The sequence below is a fragment of the Zingiber officinale genome, chromosome 1A (assembly GCF_018446385.1).
Source record: "Zingiber officinale cultivar Zhangliang chromosome 1A, Zo_v1.1, whole genome shotgun sequence".
Taxonomy (NCBI): domain Eukaryota; kingdom Viridiplantae; phylum Streptophyta; class Magnoliopsida; order Zingiberales; family Zingiberaceae; genus Zingiber; species Zingiber officinale.
The window spans coordinates 26,847,143-26,866,218 of NC_055987.1; positions in this window are offsets into that span (position 1 = coordinate 26,847,143).

The following is a 19,076-nucleotide window of genomic DNA, read 5'->3' on the forward strand; positions in this document are numbered from 1 at the left end:
CTTCATGGAAGCGGCAAATGCTCATATCCTTTGTCTTTTTTAATTTTACCCAGCCCATCATGACATAACAGGCATCATGGATAAATTACACTCCCCGCTTCTACGATGATGCAGATCAGTGCTTCTATCGTCCGTCTGCTGGTTCAGTTCTCGGATAGTATGCACCGATCGGACTCGGCGATGGGCCCACAAATCTACCACATCGCCGACCACACTTCCTTTTCTTTCATACTAGGTCATGACACGACACGAATGCTCGGGACAGAATTACCGTCATTTGTAATTCGCTACTCATCTTTCCGGTGCATCGATTGAACTTTAGCTCGATGTCACTAGGTCGACTCACTGCAAATGCAACTTTCGGCCGACGTTGTCCCCATGTGATTAGTTACGGATCGTCGGACATGGGATGACCGCTTATTCAAATTGATGCATGTTCTGTTAATCCCCCCGTTCTCTCGTTTCCCTCCTTTGTCAGGCACGGCCCATGGCCCGCCTTGGCCCGTCCTTCCTGTCCGGCTTCAAATTTCCTCCCATGTGATCGGCAACAGGCAGATTGCGTGGATCTCCGGCTATTTCGCGGCCATTGCTCGGGATACCTCGCCACGTGAAGTGTTGTCGGCTGTCGCTGTCGATCCTCTGCACCGTTCTCAGGGCGCAGTCGCTGAATGCTTTTATTGATGATGAGCCAGAAACTGCGAACCGAGATAATTATACGCCCAGGATGAACTTTTGACCATACGCCTCGGTACAGAGTTGACCTGGTTGAGGAGAGTCACACACCATAAAAACCTTGCCCGGTGCCCAAGGGGAAAAGGCCCCACTATATCCATACTCCACTGATCAAAGGGGCAAACACGGTGGGCGTCTTCGATTTCTTCCCCGATGATCTCGTTCTCACTGCGTCGCCGGATTAAAGTCGCTGGATCTTGAGGGTACTGACGTTGTCCAGGCCATCTCCGGTGGAACAATCGTCTCCGCCCGGGTGTCCTCCACAAGACCCTTGATGTATTTCCTAGAGAATATATTCTACTCCTGCCTTGACCGAATGGTGGAGAACCTCGACGTTGTAAAATTCTTGAGTCACAATGTGTGTGAATCGTTTCCTCCACCGCCATATTGGAATGTGGCTCGATGAGGCTTCCATCCGGTCGATGTCGGCGCCTTTCGTTGGTGGATGACGATCGGCGATATTGGACACTACTGCATTTGGTTCTCGATGATATCGAGCGACGCGAGCGGCATTAACTCCATCGACGAAGGTAGTTCGGCTTGGCTCATCTCTTCGACACTCGTGGTCATTACTGCATCAAAGGCCCAGCCAGAGAGCCGTGAGTTAATCTTGAAGAAGTCCTACGAAATCGAATCATCTCTTTGGGAGTCTGTACAAGATGAGCAGTACAAGATTGGACACATGTCACCCGCTTGTCCCGCACAGCATGGAGCCGGCTACGGCCTTATATTCACCTTTATTTGGTTCCGACCGCACACACAGCTTCTTGAGGAGAGAGATGTCGATTCTTTCTTGGGAGAGTACAAGATGCTCCATACACGAGTCCCAAATTCTTTCACGATTTTGGGTTCTGCTTTTGTTGACCGAGCTGCCGACATCGCCCACTTAATGACCATCGTGCCCGTTACTTAATAGAGGTTGCTTCTGACGCCTTGAGAGACGGGTTGAGTTACTCTTCCCAACTCGTAACGATGATAGTATCCTGAAATAAGGATGGAGCCTCAAGGCGGGAGCGCTGCAATGTGGCTCATGTGAGGAGTGACTGACGATATGACTCGGTATCCAAGATAATGACTCGGTATCTTTTAAGAATTTGGCACATGCTCCCTTCTCGGGCCCTTGACAAGGCATCGGTTCGATTGATAGGTATAGGCTATCTGGGCGCTCACACGTATAGGTTAACGATGCAAATGAACGATAGGCTTTGGCCTCTCGAACAGGCCTACTCCTCGTCCAATCCGTTGGTGGCAAAGATCTTGAAAATGGCAAGCTCCTGGTCGGTTTGTGCCTCTTAGAGATGAATCGACAATCAACAATGCGATTAACGGTGCCTGACGTTATCCGGTGAGGCGTCGATCTGTTCTGGGATTCTGGGTTTGTGGCTTTCACCCTAGCTGAGGTTAGCCTCTATGCACACTCTCGGTCACGATGTATCCCAAGCGCGCCTTGATTTTGTCTTAACAAACATTTTTGGGGTTGACGACTGACCCATACCTCCTCGCGGAAGGTTTCCTCATGTACTGTCCCAGTGATCATAGATGCTCGGGTGACTTGATTAGTATATCATCACGCATAGACCTCGAGGTTGCACCGATACGCGCTCCCTAACACTTTGTTCATCACGGTGGCTCAGACGAGCAACAAGAACAATCGAGTGTCCGATGTGATATGACCCCACTTTGTCTTGATCTTCCGAGGGTAGTGACACTGTGGTAACCTAATATGCATCCGTCGATGTTCGGCTCGCATCGCATTTGGTGTAAGGAGTCTACGATTGGTTGGTAGAGGTACTCACCGCATTATTTGATCCCGGAATGCGGATGCCGGACTTTGTTGCGACGGGACCCGACCACATCAGCCACGTAGAGAGAGACAAGAGCCTAGAAGTTTCTCGACTTCCAGCTATGATTTGTTATTAGCACAACAAGTCCCTCTGCACCACCATCCTAGTATATACTAAAAATCCTAGCTTTTGTATAAACATTTATCTAGAAATAAGAATCACGATTGATCGATGTTTATTTATTTACGATAAACGAAGTTAGTTCATTAATTTATATCAGATAACGTGTCATGTGTAGTCAGAAGTAATGTATCGGCAAAGACAGACAAAAGAGTCTCACCATCAAGATGGGAAACGAACCATTAGAAGGTGGTAGGTGTAATTAGGTATGGTTATAACTATATAATTAACTAGTACACTAGTGTATTGAGTAGGATCGTTAAATAAGTCGTGTTTCGCTTTTTATCTGAGCTTTTATAAAGGCATACCTCGATACCGCTTATTATTAAGTAATGTTCTAATCCTAATATATACACACGTATTTGATATTTATTTTTAATTTATCAATGAGTGAGGTTTAGCTCGATAAATCATTAGACCAGTCTGATAAGTTGGGATATGATATCAATATAATGTGTGTGTTATTATAGAAGAAGCTCGTAAGCGTGTCTAGTGATTTGGGTGGGATAATGTCCAAGGGCTCAAGATTGACATGTTAAACCATGCTGGTGGACGAAGTACCCACATGTTGGTGGTTGAGGGTGGTACTACTCGGACTAAGATATTAATCAAGTGAGTTATCATTTAATTAGTAAGCATTCGACATCTTAAACACAGAGACACTAACACACTCATAATAAAAGATTTCCTTAAGAATTGATTGTATTCCCACTTGTTGAATTGTAGAAGGAAACATCAATTAGTGGAAATTATTATTATTATCGATAAAATCATTGTCAGGTGTACTGGAAGCTTAGGACGGGCTAATTCTTTCCAGGTGTATAGCCTCTTGTGTATGAGAGTTATATACACCACATGCCCACCACGTACACCCTTCTTACCCGACCCGGCCGAAATCGCAAGACGTAAAGGCCGCCACCCAGTTGTCCCGGTCGAATGACAAGAGGGGTCAGTGTTGTCAGGTGGCCACCGTCTTGGACGGCTGATCATCGTATCGTAAAAGTTAAAAAGATTTTGTTAATTTTCAATGCCCGGATTCCATGATTTTAAAAGAGTTTAAATTTAAATCTTTCCTTTTTGTAGATAAAAGATTAAGAAAGATTTGAAATCTTTCCTATTGTCAGATCGAAGGTAGATTTTAATTTCGACTTCCGATCCTAGGAGGTTCATTTGTAGATGATCGGGCCCTGTCTCATTAGCGAGGAAACTAGTTCACAAAGTCACGGAGGGTATACGCAGGCTAGGCAGCCCACAGGGGACCAGCCCACAACCCACTCTCATGTAGCCCAAGCGTGTTACTCGGAGGCGATGACGAGATCTGAAAGGGCCGGATGCATCACTGGGTATAAAGAGCCTGAAGGACTTCCGAGCAAGCGAAAAACCATCAGTTAGCCGGTGAAGCGGTATATAATGTCAGATGCGGATATACCATCGATTAGCTGTTACATAATGAAGGTCAGTAGAGAATGGACATCAGGATTGGCGTAGTGTTGCCCCCTTGGTAAGGTAAGGTGGGATGGCGACCTTGGGTCAGGTTGGTGACCGGAGTTGACTCGAGTTGACGACTGGTTGATGACCACTTGTCGACGTGGATGTTGACATTGTTATGTGGGTGCAACCTTTGGTCAAGTTGCACCTTTGGTTTGAACCCGACTTTGAGGTGAGGTTTGGTTGATGATCAGTACTCGAAAAGTCCAAGTATGCGCTGCATGACGCTCGCATGTCAAGCGGCAAGGACATGCCAAGCCAACAGCAGGAAGGGCGCAAGAAAGTCCAGTATGACAGCACTTGAGAGAGTGGGAATGCATGGCAGTTCTCCGGCACTAATGCTTTCATTCTGACTAGGTTGGGAGAGAGCTCGTGGCTGGTGGCCCAGCAGAGCTCCGGACGGATGAAGTTGAGAGAGGGCGCGGTGTCTGCACGTTCGTCGTAGTCCTGGACCACTCCAAAGCCTTGGATCTGCGAGAGGGCGTAGAGTCGAGGGCTCGGTGGCGGTGCCTGGTTCTTCCGGGGGACTGAAGGGACGGAGGGCCTCGCTTGCATTCGCAAACGTCGTTCTCCGGATGAGAGAGAGGGCCTGGTGCTAGTTCTACTCTGGGACTAGCGAGAGGGCTCTCGGGGGGTAGCGGGTGGCTCGTTGCTGACCGGATCTAGCCGGGAAAAATACACGACGGTCTAGCGATATGGAGGTGATGTAGTGATCCGTATCCGTCCCATCCCATCGGCCCATCATCCAAAGTTGTGTGATTGTGATTCCTTATGACGGCACGGTGTGGTCTATAACAAACGATTTGGGAGAAGAATAGGGAAGTGGCGGAGGACCTGGATCCGCAGGAGCTCTGATGGCCTGCAGCACGCAGGGCTGGCCGCTGCTGGCCGGCTCCGCACCGGTCGGTAGAGGTCGATTCGAGGCTCAGGCCGATCAGTCTGGCATCACAACCAGATCAGTTAGTCGTTGAGCCCAGCTTCTCTATCTTGGCTTCTTGGTTCGACGGTTCATCGAGTTCAAGCCGGAGTCACAACGCCAGGATCTCGCCTCCGTCGATCTCACAAGTGAGACCCTTAAATTCTTGGTCGTGAGCACTCTCTCATATTTGTGAACCTTCCCTCAAGACTCTCTTTTGTCACGACTGGCATCAGTGAAGGCTTCATCACGGTTGGCGACTGGTTGCTTCATCACCGATAAGGCAAGTTCATGCTATTCATGTTGTACTCTTGCTTATTGCTGTACTTTGATCTTGAAGTATGGCGACATTAGTCAAGGGCGAGAGTCTTTCCACCCGCCGGATCCCGCGGTTCGATCACGGGTCTCATCCATGTGGGGAATGCGAGGATTTCATGCGGTGATGACATCGTGCGTGTAGAGAGGATATTCATCTAGAACTCGCGTTGTTAGTTTCGTCGTCGCGTTGAGACATTCTTCCTTTTCTATTCTAACCTTATTCGCTGGATTTTTTATTATTTTAAAGCGCTGGAGGTCCCGACTTACCACCTCTCTCTACCGTTCAAAGGGGGGGTGGGATCCTCCAGATTATTAGGAGTCCGTCATTGGAAATTGGGACTCAAATGCAGGAGTCAACCCATGAACGGGAGCAGCCTATAAAGAAGGGTGTGTTGGTCATGCATGGAACGTGTGTGGGTGTAATCTGTTGAAAACTAGAGTCACACTTACATTGTCCATTTAGTTGAATTGTTTCACATTTAGTACATTTACATTCAGTTGTTGAATTTATCATCGAATAACATACGCGTACGCGTAGAAGATGATATTATCGACAAGACTATAAATTATAAGCGAGCTCACACAAAACCAAAGGAAAGGACAAACTATTAGAGGAGTAAATCAGTAGCAGATGATAATTACAGTACACTTTATAGGAGTTGGAGGGATTTGAAGTCGCTTTTTATATACGACGACTGACTGACTTATAAAACAAAGACTCTCTAAGCATATTAAGTGGACAAGTAATCCTAATAATAATTAAGCACACGTATATTTTGATATTTATTTCTTTAATTTATCAGCGGGTGAGATTTAGTTAGTTCGATAAATCAATAAGCTAGATAAGTTGGGAAATGATCACTTACTAGGTAGTAATAATGTGTCGTCAATAAGGCTGTGTCCCAGAGACACTAGTTGATAAGCACAACAGTCAAGGCAAAATACACGTAGATAATAGCAACCTAGTCTACTATGATGATAAGGAGGGTGAGTGGTACTACTTTGGACTTAGATATTAATTAAGTGAATTGTAACTCACTTAATTAGTGGACATCGATATCTTAAACACAGAGACTAACAACTTCAATGTAGAAGGAGCTAAAATGTAATTGGGATTATAGAGTAGTTCATAGTTTTCAGTGGAATGGTATTTATGATAAATTAAGCTTATTGTGTTGTCAAACAGGGATGCTTAATTTTGTCATGACCCAAAAAATTCACCTCTCGGTCATAGCTATCATCATAGCCTCATATTTATGAACCTTTAAGTCTAGCCCAGACCTATGCATCGTAATACCCCCATAAAGTGTTCGGAGGTCTTGCTGGTTCTTAGAAATTAGTCGACTTATTCATTGTTATGTCTGTGGCGACAAGGTCATTCTTGGGTGGGTGGCCTTGCTCTGTTGGGTGGCGTCCCCTACTTAACCCCAGCTAGTGTGGCCATTAAATTAAAAGAATTTTAATTTTAATTTAAATATTATGTGTCAAGATATAATTTATTAGACTGATTAAAATTAAAATATTTTCAAAAGTTAATCAAAAAATTAAAGAAAGAGATTAGATCTCTTCCTTATTTGTAGATTTTGGAAAGATATTTTATTTTTTTCTCTCTAAATTATTTTGATTTGAAAATTAAAATTATAGAAATTTCTTTTATAAACCATGAAGGGATTTAAAAGGAAATTTTATTTTAAATTTTTAAAAAAAAAAGTTTTAATTGTTGATTAAAATTATCCTATTTGCTCTACATGAGGTGGCTGGCCGGCTACATACAATTAATTAGGAAAATTTATTTAATTTTCTCTTCTAATGCTTTGTGGTGTAAAGAAATATAAAATTTTATTATAAATAAATTTTCTTATTCAAAGCCAAGGAATATAAAAGAAGGGGGGGGGTTCATAGTGAACAACCTCTATTATTTCTCCCCCTCTTTTGTTCCTTGGTGAGTCTTCTCCTTCTTTTCTTCTCCTCCTCTTATTTTCGTTCAATCTCCACCTATTGTTTGTGCGTCGATCAGGAGGGAGGAAGAAAGCAAGTCTCATCTCTAGCATCCTGAGCATCTGATGGTGGCGAGTTATTCATCCTGAAGAAAATTATTGTGGTGACCTAAGGCCATCCTCTTCCTTTCCTTTGTGGAAACTTATCTCTTGTTTGGAGTTCTTGTGGTGGCCGCCGGATACTACTGGAGAAGAAGAAGAAGAAGGAGAGAGCTTGTATCCCTTGGAGCTTGGTTTGTGTTTTGATTTTTGATTCCTTGGTGAAGCTTCTTGATTGTGGCCGAACCTAGCTAAGAGAAGAAGAAGGTGCTTGGTGGTTTCTCATCTCAGAAGATCATTGCTCACGAGGTTAGAAGAGGAAAACGGTAGAAGATCAAGAGGTTTTTCTACTAGGTATAACTAGTAATTTTTCTTTCCGCATCATACTAGTTATTTATGGAAATAATACCAAATACAAGAGGCTTCGATTCTAGAATTTCGAATTTGTTTTCGATATAGTGTTCTTTTGTTTTTCTTTTCCTTGTGATTTGATTGTTCTTTTCTGTTAACCTAAAGTTATTTTGAAATTAAATATTAGCTTTCTATAAAAAAGTTTTTGTCTGACGAGGTGGTCGACCATATATTGAGATTGATATTGAAAAAAATAAATATTAAATCCTAAAAGAGAGAATACAAATGATACCGACGTAATTTGGAAGGCAAATTTATAGCACAGGAATAACGAAAGGGAAAAATAATAGCTATCTGAGGGGTTTAAATAGTCATCATCGAAAATTTAATTTAAAAATTAAGTTATGCAGCGAAAAATAGAAGCAAGAAAAATAAACAAAATTTTGTACATTGGAACCTCTAGGTTTTCGAGTAGCAACCAACAGAAGAGCGAGGTTTTGCCTCTGCGTATTTGGTATTAGTTTAATTACGTGTGTAATTTAGGGATGGTTATATATAGGATGTGCACACTTCTGTTGTGCGTGACCACTAACTATTATGGCTTTTAGTTATGATGTTGATTGGACCTTGGACATGTCAAGGGCATTTATAATGTGTGCATGATTGTATTAAAATACGGCAGGGAGCTGTATTTAGTTTTATTAGATTTTATTGATCTAGATATACGTACATTCCTTTTGGAATATGATCAAAAATGTAATTTATTTATTATGTATGGATCAAATCTTGCAAAGGTGGAACCTTCATGGACCCGAGCAGGAGCTTGAAAGCAAGATGGATTAAACACGATGGCGGTGGTGGCCAAAGAAAGTATGGGCGGTAGCATTGTACTGACAACACACCCGGAGGATAACTAGTGATAAAAGCTATAATAGTTGAAAATTAGATTTTCTATTTATTGCTTTTATATCGTGTTGTGTGTGTGCATGTTAGGTTACAAGTTTAGTAGGCTAGCATAGTTAAAATTCCTCATTTATAAATAACTAAGTGGGAGAGGGATTTTAAGTAAATCCCATGGTCTCCATTCCTGGTTGATCAAGTGATCTGCAAACAAACTCATTGGATCTGAGTGCCTTCCTCCATAACGAATGAGATTGTTTGTGGATCACTAGAACCGAACACACTTCCATTTTGGATGACTATAGGTAGTTAAGAGCGTGTGATCTTCCCTAACGAAAGGGGCATAGTCTTATTAATGGACTTAGTGTCGAGTAATGGTATACACTTAGACACATTTAATAGTATCCTCCCCAGCGGAGTCACTACTATCACTTGTGTGACCAAAGAGAAACCAACTATTGATTTGTCATAAAACTAGATTGACAATATAATAAAATTAATAAACCCCTCTTACAAATGTTTGAATTTGTATACGTCCACACTAACGTGGCATACAAGATTCATGGTATTTGAGGTAATTTTATTTGTCAAAAAGTTATATTGACAAGATAGTCAACGGGTGAAAACCCTCCTCTTACAAATGATGAATTTGTATACGCCCACATCGTGGCATGCAAAATTCACTGTGTTTGATGAGGTGTGGTGAATTTAAATAATATTGTTTGAGGAATCGATGTTATTTTAAATTAAAGTTTTGACCAAATATTTGATCAAGATGATCAACTATTAATTTTATTCTTCATAAAGTAAAGTTGGCGAGATAATAAAATTAATGAATAAAATCTCCCGATTTTATATACACAAAATTCATGGAGATTTTAAGGAGTTGATCTCGACCAAATATTTTTGTGATTCTTAGATGACTTTCAACCCAGTAGTCATACTATAGAAAAAGACTTAGTAGTCCCAATTGTAATGATTGGAAATTGGACTTGGACATTAAGGTAGACTGTCTTCTTAGAACTAAGAACAATTTAGGTGTATTTAATTCATTAGTTGAAACATGTCTAGTGGTGTTATCTACCAGAACCTGGAGTGTAGATACAAGATGCCATTAATCATGTCTGCAATTCAGGGTTCCAGAAAACTAAATGAAAATAAAAACACCGTCCACATGGGCACTGCTATAAAAATGGCAGCTGTTACAGTGAGAGATGTTTATCCTTTGATAAGAATAAAATATGGATTTTAAGTAATTATCTTTACATACAAAGTTTAGAAAGAACTAGTTTTCAGTTTCTAAACTATTCAAAGAACTTGATATTGTCTATTTTGATAACAAAGTTGTTATCAAGAAAAATAGGGAAGTTATCTATTCTGGTATGATGGTTGACAATTTATAATCCAATAACTCCTACGATGCAACAAATGGAAATTAGTAACACATCTTCTAATTTTAAGAAAAGCAACCTTCGGAAAATTATATCTTTGGCATCTAAAAGCTAGGTTATACTTGAGTAGGATTCATTGGTAGCTAATGAACTTTGGGTTCATTAGTAGTGGAAATATTTCCAACCTGTTAGTCTTACTTGGAAGGAAAATAACCAAGAAGATTTTAAGGGGTATGGAATCAAAGATATGTTGAAATCGGTTCATTCTGGATTTGTGTGATCTATGACTATCCAGACAAGAAGAGGTGGTTATGAATATTTTGTCTATTTTATAGACAACTATTCAAGATAAAAATAAATTTACTTAATGTACTGTAAGACTAAGTACTTTGATTAGTTCAAAGTGTACAAGGCTAGGCTGATGCAGAGAAATGTTAAAGTAAAAGTCACTATGGAAGATCGTAGTGGTCGTAGTGGCAAGTACCTCTCGAGAAATTTTAGAGTCACTTCAGGTGGTGGTTTGGTCAATCCCAACTAATCGCCATCACAGCACACCCCAGTAGATAATGGTGTAGTAGAAAGAAGGTAAAGGACCCTTATGGAATAATTAGATAGATGATGAGTTATTCAGAAAATTACCAAATTTATTTTAAGGATAAAACTCTGAAAACAAAAGTGAACATAGTACCTTCAAAGTCAGAACTCTACTCATATAGAATCAATAGCGTAGCCTATTTCAAGAAACATATATGGAGTCGCAATCCAACACATATGTTAACAAAAGAGAGATAATAATAAGTTGATAGGAGTTCACTTGTTTGTAAGTTATCCTAGATAAACAAAGTAGTTTATAGTCTTAAATCGTCATCAAGTGGTGGTGATTTTAAAGGACTATATATGAACCTTTCACGTCATAAGCAAATTTGTTCTAAGGAAATAATAAAGACATGTCTAATCTAGTACCATCTGTACAAGATATACCACAAGAAACTACAACATATATCACAAATGATACACAAGAAATGTCTTGTCGTTTAGTGGGAGGGTTGTTAAGCAGAACTTAAAAGATTCATGTTTTGGGAGAGTTTTTGAACCCCGATCGAAGGACACGAACGATCTCCTGGACATGTGAAGCAAACCCAAGATAAATATGCATCTTGGCAAAGAGTAATGAATAATAGAATTAGAATATATGTATTCTAATAAAACACGAAGTTGTAGAACCACAGAGTGGGTGTAAAGCCTGGGTGTAAAAGGTCATAATAGGAAAAAGAGGGCAGCAGGGAGGTAGGATAGGTAAAACCTTCAAAGCAAGCTCATGATGAAAAAGGAAACTTTTCTGGTAGCCATGCTTAAGTCTATCATGATTCTTTTATCTATTTGGCAGTGGATGTCAAGACAGCATAATGGAAGTCTTGAAAAAGCATCCATATAAAGCAACCGTAGAAGGTTCATGTGTGGAGCGCCCTTGTAAGCTCAATCTAATTTGGATGGTCAACCCTGAACTCAAGCAAGAAGCGGCGACGCTGAATAGTGCACGCACAGGACGATTTACAAGAGCTGGAAGGGTTAATCCAATCAAAGCATGGAACAGACGTATATGTGAATCCCAAGGAGTCTGTGCCGACACGCATCAAGGGGCGCATGCCGATGAACCTATAATCCGCGATCAAGAGGCAAGATCGGACACGGTGCTGGAGCGCGACAAAGAAACATTCCTTTCCCGCGCGTGTTTAGGGACACCCCTGAGGAAGGAGGCGACCGTAGGCACAAGGCCTCCTCGCCAGGATGAGTGCACGAGGATGCAAGGAAGGAAGAGCCGGAAGCGCGCAGATTCACGCAGCGGCGCGTTCCTTCTCACGAGTATCATAAGATCCATCTTTACGCGCATTACACTCTACTTACGAGCGAATCAGGATCGCGACGCATACACTGAAGGAGTGCAGCTATTAACCAATACAATCATAAAGTGGGAGTGTTCAGCCCATAGAAATAGGCAGTGGTACTCTAACTAACGAAATACGTAGGCCTGTCTCCCGATCTCACCATAAGATGCTTTCTGCAGGTGCCGATTAGATCGGAGCGACTTGTTTTCAGCCCGAGTCCAAGGCGCTCAGACAGCTATTAGCCCTAACAAGCATGGGAAACCGGCCACAGTCACTTCCCTGAGATCGATATAACTCAGTTGTGGAGGAGGTGACACTTTCAAGGGAAGGGTTTTCTTGGAAGGTAGTTTTTCCGATCTTTCGCTCGCTCAGAAGAGAGGCTTTCAATACATAATGACAACAAACCGATACCGACCACTCAAAGGCACGCACCAGGCACCAACTCCAGCACTGAGGAGACAACGGTGCGCAGTGCGTCCTAACCCGCCCGGCACCTCAATCACATGGCACAAGGAACATATCCGCAAAAGCGGGCAATGGACACAGTTCGATGTTCTCTCGATCAGCGGAACGCGGGACGAAAGTAGCGCACACTAGTCGTCGTATAACGTGAGTCGCTGCCTGGTGACTGGGGTGACACGGAGGAATCGTCGGCCGGTCTGTCAGGACAAGTCCGATATCGACCGATGAAAAGTCAGAATGGCATGTCACGGCAACAGGCAGCAGTCAGCATAGGTCGGAGACGAGACAGTCGCGGCCGAAATATCGAGCGAGAAAGCAAGTGATGTTGCCAAGAAGGAGACTGGTGCGAGACCCGAGCTGAGGTCGATACCGATGGTCTGACCATTTGGAAATTCGAGTGACCGCATGCCATCTGAGTGGGAAGTAAAACACTCTCCCGCGGCCTTAAGGACCTAGGGATCGACAACCTAATCTATCTCGTGATGATCATTGATGCACCACACAGAAACACCGCCGAATCCTTTTAGCAAACTTGAGCAAGGATCATCGCAGTGTCCGGACGGTGTTGAGGCATTACAACCACACCTTTGTATCGTATCTGTCTGACTTCACCGAAGAACTCAGGAAGATCTCTACAGCGAAAGATGCCTTCCACGTGGAGCATAACTTCCTCCGGCGTCGATGAGATGCATCGGCGTATTAGCGCATGACTGACATCGTGAAATGCAGCTCTATTATCGGAGAATTTAAGAGTTTCGGTGAGCTGGCAGCAATTCAGTCTCCATCGCAGCGGCGATTTGATTAAATTCTGCCGATGTGTGCTCAGATGCGGCAAAGTGTGTGGAGGTCGAGCGCCAGGCATCAGGAATGAGATGCTGCCATTTGCGATCGGGAATGTATCGGACATACATCAGTCGGTGCGAGATGCAGCCCTTAGACCGCACCTTGATCCACGAAGTTAGCATAGGAGGACATTTGACAACCACGTGTTGATCAAAGTTGCGGTTGCATGATGACTATGATCTGTTGGGCATGCAGCTGATTGATCAGATCAAAGGAAGCGCGAGAACCTTGCAGGTCGCTTGCGATCCATGCGTATTACTCAGTAGATCGAGAGAGCTACCGTACCGTGGCCGACGATCGGAGAAGCATAGCGTGGTGTGGTCCAAGCCAGGTTAGACCTATCCGGTGCGTCGTCGATCGATTAGCAGATTTAAATTAAATAAAGCCTATCCATTCCACCGCTATAATACGATAGACCAGATGGTGGATTCGACGGCCGGATATGAGTTGATGCTTGATGGTCGATCGACAAGAGCTATCATCAAGTGCCACTGGCAAGCATGTCAACTGAGAAAGTCAGAGACGTCGATCGCGGATTTGTTCGTTAGGTCATGCGGTGACTAAGAGACTATCGATGATGAACAGAAGTCGAAGCGGGATCGTACTATTTGGTGGTATATGTCATGACATACTATTAAGTCACCGATGATGATGACCACAAATGTGGAGGAAATGCTGCATGTGCGAGAGGAAATCCACTAACCAGAAAAGTGGTGCTCATAAGTCCTTTGACATTGCTATAAGTGGGGATCAGGTCAACGCGAACAAAGCAAAGTAAAGAGCAAGCTTCCAAGAGACACGGCACCCGACATGACTGAAGGAGGTTCAAGAAGACGACCGGCGGACCGAAGAATCACGACCCTATCAAGGTTCATATCAAAATCGGCTGACCGAAGCTTGACATTCTTCAAGATCTTAAAGCGAGCGACCAAATTTCAGTGGGATGGCAAATGTGACAAGGCGTTTGAAGAACTCAAGCAATATCTCAGCTCTCTGCCCATCTTAGCCAAACCGGCTGTGGGGGAACCGCTTTTAATTTATTTGTCGTCCACTGAGCATGCCATCGGTTCAGCGCTAATCATTGAGAAAGAAGGAAGTCAGCAGCCGGTGTATTTTGTAAGCCATATATTGAAAGACGCTGAGTTACGCTATACAGGGCTCGAGAAACTTGCTTACACTCTAGTCCTCGCCACCCGAAGACTTCGACCTTATTTCTTGGCTCACCCCATAATCGTGATGACTAATAGCGCCTTGGGTCGAGTCCTGCTCAATCCTGAAGCGTCCGGCCGATTAATCAAATGGACCACGGAGCTCAGCGAGTTCGACATATAATATCAACCTCAGTCGGCTATCAAAGCACAGGCATTGGCAGATTTCATCACAGAAATACCAGACCCCGAGCCTGAATCCCCATGGAGGATATATGTTGACGGCTCAGCCGCCCGACCAGGTAGTGGAATAGGTATCCTTTATATCCTCGAGAGAAGACCGAATGCATCTATCCATTCGACTAGAATACCGGGCCACTAACAACGAAGCTGAATATGAAGCTCTCATAGCTGGTCTTCAAGCAGCTCGGCAGGTCGGGGCCACCAAGGTACTCTTACATTTAGATTCACAGTTGGCAGCACAACAATTGAATGGAACGTTCGAGATCAACAGTGCTCGGCTCCGATTATATGCAGACGCCTCAAGGAGAGTTTCCAGGAGGTCGTTATTCACAAGATACCCTGATCAGAGAATCAAGCGGCAGATGAACTGGCGAAACTGGCCAGCGCGGTAACGCCGATCGTCACCGGTTGTCCTGTCGAGCAGGTCTCCCTAGTGGCGTACGTTTATAGGGCAGTAGGAATATCACTTCCGGAAGACTGGAGGGCACCCATCATTAAGTTCCTCCAATCTGGAACCTTACCAGGAGATTGCGAAGCCGAGCGAATTTTGAGAAGAAGAGTCGCCCGGTTCACTATAGTTGGCGAGCATTTGTATAAAAAAGTCTTCTCACGTCCTCTACTCAAGTGTGTTGGTACCAAGGATGCTGAATATATCCTTCAAGAGGTGCATAAGGGCTCCTGTGGAGGACATCCGGGCGGACGATCACTGGCGAGGAAAATCATCCTAGCAAGGTATTTTTGGCCAACACTCCAAAGAGATGCGAGCCAGTCAGTAGCCACTTGCTTGTCGTGCCAAAAATACAATAATCTGACTCATCGACCAGCTGCCGAAATGAAAACATCAACCGTTTCATGCCCATTCGATCAGTGGAGAATGGACATAGTCGGTCCTTTTCCCATGGCAATCGGTCAGAGAAAATTCCTACTAGTGGCTGTCGATTATTTTTCAAAATGGGTAGAAGCCGAACCATTGGCCAAAATAACCGAACAGATGGTCAAAAAGTTCATCACAGCGACATATAATCATCAATTAAAGCATTCCACGTCGGCTCATCTCAGACAACGGGCGACAATTCGTGGGTCAAGAGCTTGAAGAATGGTGCAAAGGGTACGGCATCGAACAACACTTCACTTCCGTGGTGTATCCTCAGAGTAATGGTCAGGTCGAAGTAGCCAATCGGGAGATCCTGTGAATTCTGCGGGTTCGGCTCAATCACATGGGGGGTAGCTGGGTGGACGAGTTGCCCAGTGTGTTATGGGCGTTACGAACGACTCCTAAGGAAGGAACTGGTTTCACGCCATTCCATTTAGTATACGGAGGAGAGACGGTCGTCCCAGTGGAGGCCGGGATAGAGTCCGATCGGGTGCTTCGTTATGACGAAGAAAACGAAGGAAGGCGACGGATGGAACTCGACATGGTGGACGAAACGCGCGACAAAGCAGCCGCCCGGCTAACCGCTTACAGACAAAGAATGCGACAGAATTATAATCGCTGGGTAATCCCCAGATCCTTTCAAGTGGGTGACCTAGTATGGAAAAGGGTCAAGCCGGTCGGGACATCAAAAAGCTAGAAGCTCCATGGACGGGTCCATTCAAGGTCATAGAAAGGTTGCGGTCGGGGGCATACTATTTGGAAGATGCGGAGGGAAGGAGGTTGGATAGACCGTGGAGCGCAAATCACCTTCAACCTTACAAAGACGGATGAGAGGTGAGTGAATAAATTCATGTACACATGCATGTATGTATGTTTCCTTGAACGCAAGAAGAAACCAATCGGATTGCTCCCAAACTCCTTCCCATTAAAACGCAACACGCGCGTCATCGACGGTCGAGCGGCGACCTTAAACCCTCGCATCATCGACGGTCGAGCGGCGACCTTAAACCCTCGCTTCATCGACGGTCGAGCGGCGACCTTAAACCCTCGCTTCATCGACGGTCGAGCGGCGACCTTAAACCCTCGCGTCATCGACGGTCGAGCGGCGACCTTAAACCCTCGCATCATCGAAGGTCGAGCGGCGACCTTAAACCCTCGCGGCATCGACGGTCGAGCAGCGACCTTAAACCCTCGCGTTTTCGACGGTCGATCGGCGACCTTAAACCATCGCTTCATCAGCAGACGAGTGGAGATTTTCAGCGTTTGCGTGATCGATCGACTAAGTACATTCAAAGATGAACAGAATATTGAATAAAATCATCACAGATAACATAGAAATATGTCATAAGAAGTTTATGCCAACCGGATACACACGGTGGCCGACTGATACAATCCAAAACATCACTTAGTGAATAAGCGGTGTTCGAGGGTTCACTCCAAATAATCCAAAGCATCGTCGGGAATGGAGGCATTAAGCTGGTCGCGATCAATCGTGGAGTTGGGCAGATCGGCAGGTAGATGCCCCTTTTTCTTGAGTTGGTCGAAAATGTTCTCCACGGCGCAGCCGAAAAGTTGGAGAGCACGATTGACAAACTTATCCACGAAAGTGTCAGATCGGATGTAAGCCACCTTCATCTTTTCGAAGCGGCTAGGCTCATTTTCTTTGTAGGTCTCCAGGGCCAACCGTGCGCTCTCTAGGTTCGCCTTCACCACCGCAAGGTCGGCGCCAGACATTGGCTTCTCAAAGTAGCCTCCCTCGAGACTACGCCCAGGCTTTCTTCCCTTTCCGGATAACAATGGACCTTGACATTTTTAACTTCTCTTGAGTTTGCTAATTTTATTCGAGCCGGGCCTCCACATTCTTCTTCTCTAAATCCTCGATAGCCCTTTGCTTATGATTTGGTGGTCGGGGTAATCTTGCCTTCAAGATGGATATCTCTTTTTAAGTCCGATTGATGTACCCGGCTTGCTCAGCTCTTTTGCCACTCGTGACGGTAATTCCTCACTCTTAGCCGGTCATTGCGGTTGAACCACACAGGTGTCATTTAAACCATAGGTGGTTCCAGTAGCGGGATACTTCCTTGGCCGTTTTGGGCTCATCTTCCACAGCTGAGCCTGCAGCTCAGGGTTGTCTACCAAAACTATGGAAGTCAAGCGATGTGAGGAATGGGTCATGAGCAAGGCTAAATTAATAGAGCAAAAGTCAAAAGTGAAGCTTTTGATGTCTGGCAGTGTAGCTGTTGCCCATTCGGGAGGAGGCGGTAGCATGGGCGCGAACTGTCTTCCCGTATCTCCTTCATGGCGATGATATCTGATTGTTCAGTCGATCAGTGAGCCACTGGCGGCCCGAAAGTTCTTCAGTTGGAAGGTGTAATAGCGTTACGTGTCTTGACGGCTGTGGCGGATAGGAAAAACCGATCGACCCATACGAAGGGAGGTGGAGTGAGGTTGATGCTTGACCTCGGGATGCGGCCTTGAGCGATAAGAGGCGGCGAACTAAGCGGCCGGAGGAAGTCGGCGAAATTAGAAGGTGTGCGGTTAGGCGAGGCAGGGGCTGACCCCCAGCGACATTGGGCGAGCGCCGGTCGATCACGGCTACTGCCCCATTTGAAGCCTTGACGGCGGCTTGTTTACATGCATATGCTGGGTATAGTTCTCGGCGGCGCCTCAGTTGAGAGCCCTCCTCGGGAACCCGGTTGAGTGGTAAGTAGGCTCTCGATTAATCTTCCACATCGAGCCGATCGGTAGCTACGTCGACTCCCTCCGCTTCACAGGTAAGCTAGAGTGGGTATTAGCTGCTGGGAAGATCTGGCAGTTTGAAACCCTCGCTCGGCGGGACTGACCACTGTATCAATATCGGCATTAGTGAGTTTCGATTGCCCGATCCAGCGCCCTCATCGCGTTGTTGTAAAATAAAGAAAATCGAGTTAGATAAAGAAGAAAAAGGTAAGGGGTTATGTACCTAGGTTGGTAGCTCGGATAGGCTAATCGGGCTAAGGCCGAAAAGAGGCAGAACTCTCCTCGACAGCAGCCAGATGTTGAACTTTTGCCCGACCAACATGGGCGGCAAGCAAATAGTAGGAGTATTCTGTCTCACAGAGGCAATGAGGGTTGAGGACCGAGGGGAAAGTTGCCAAGTGTGGTGCGGAAGGAGGGGGGGAAGAGTATGAAGAAGAAATATTCTCGATGTTTGTGGAGGAGGAGGAGGCATCTATCAAAAAGACCAAGCACGTCGAGCTTGTAAGAGGAAAGTACACAGCTGATCGGATGGCTTGGGGTAATAAAAAGTGGAAGATGAAGGGTTAGAGGAATGCGATGTAGTCGAGAACAAGATAATTACCCGCATAGGAAGGGTTGGGAACTAGAGAGAAGGGATGAGTGTCATCGAGGATGAAAGTGTTGGTCTGCAGTATCCCTCAAATTCAGGTTGACACGGTAGCTGAGTCTTGGTTTGGGTTTAGATGTTTGACAATAGATATTGATTGAAGAAGAGTCAAGTGGGTCAAGGTTGACCGGATACTTGG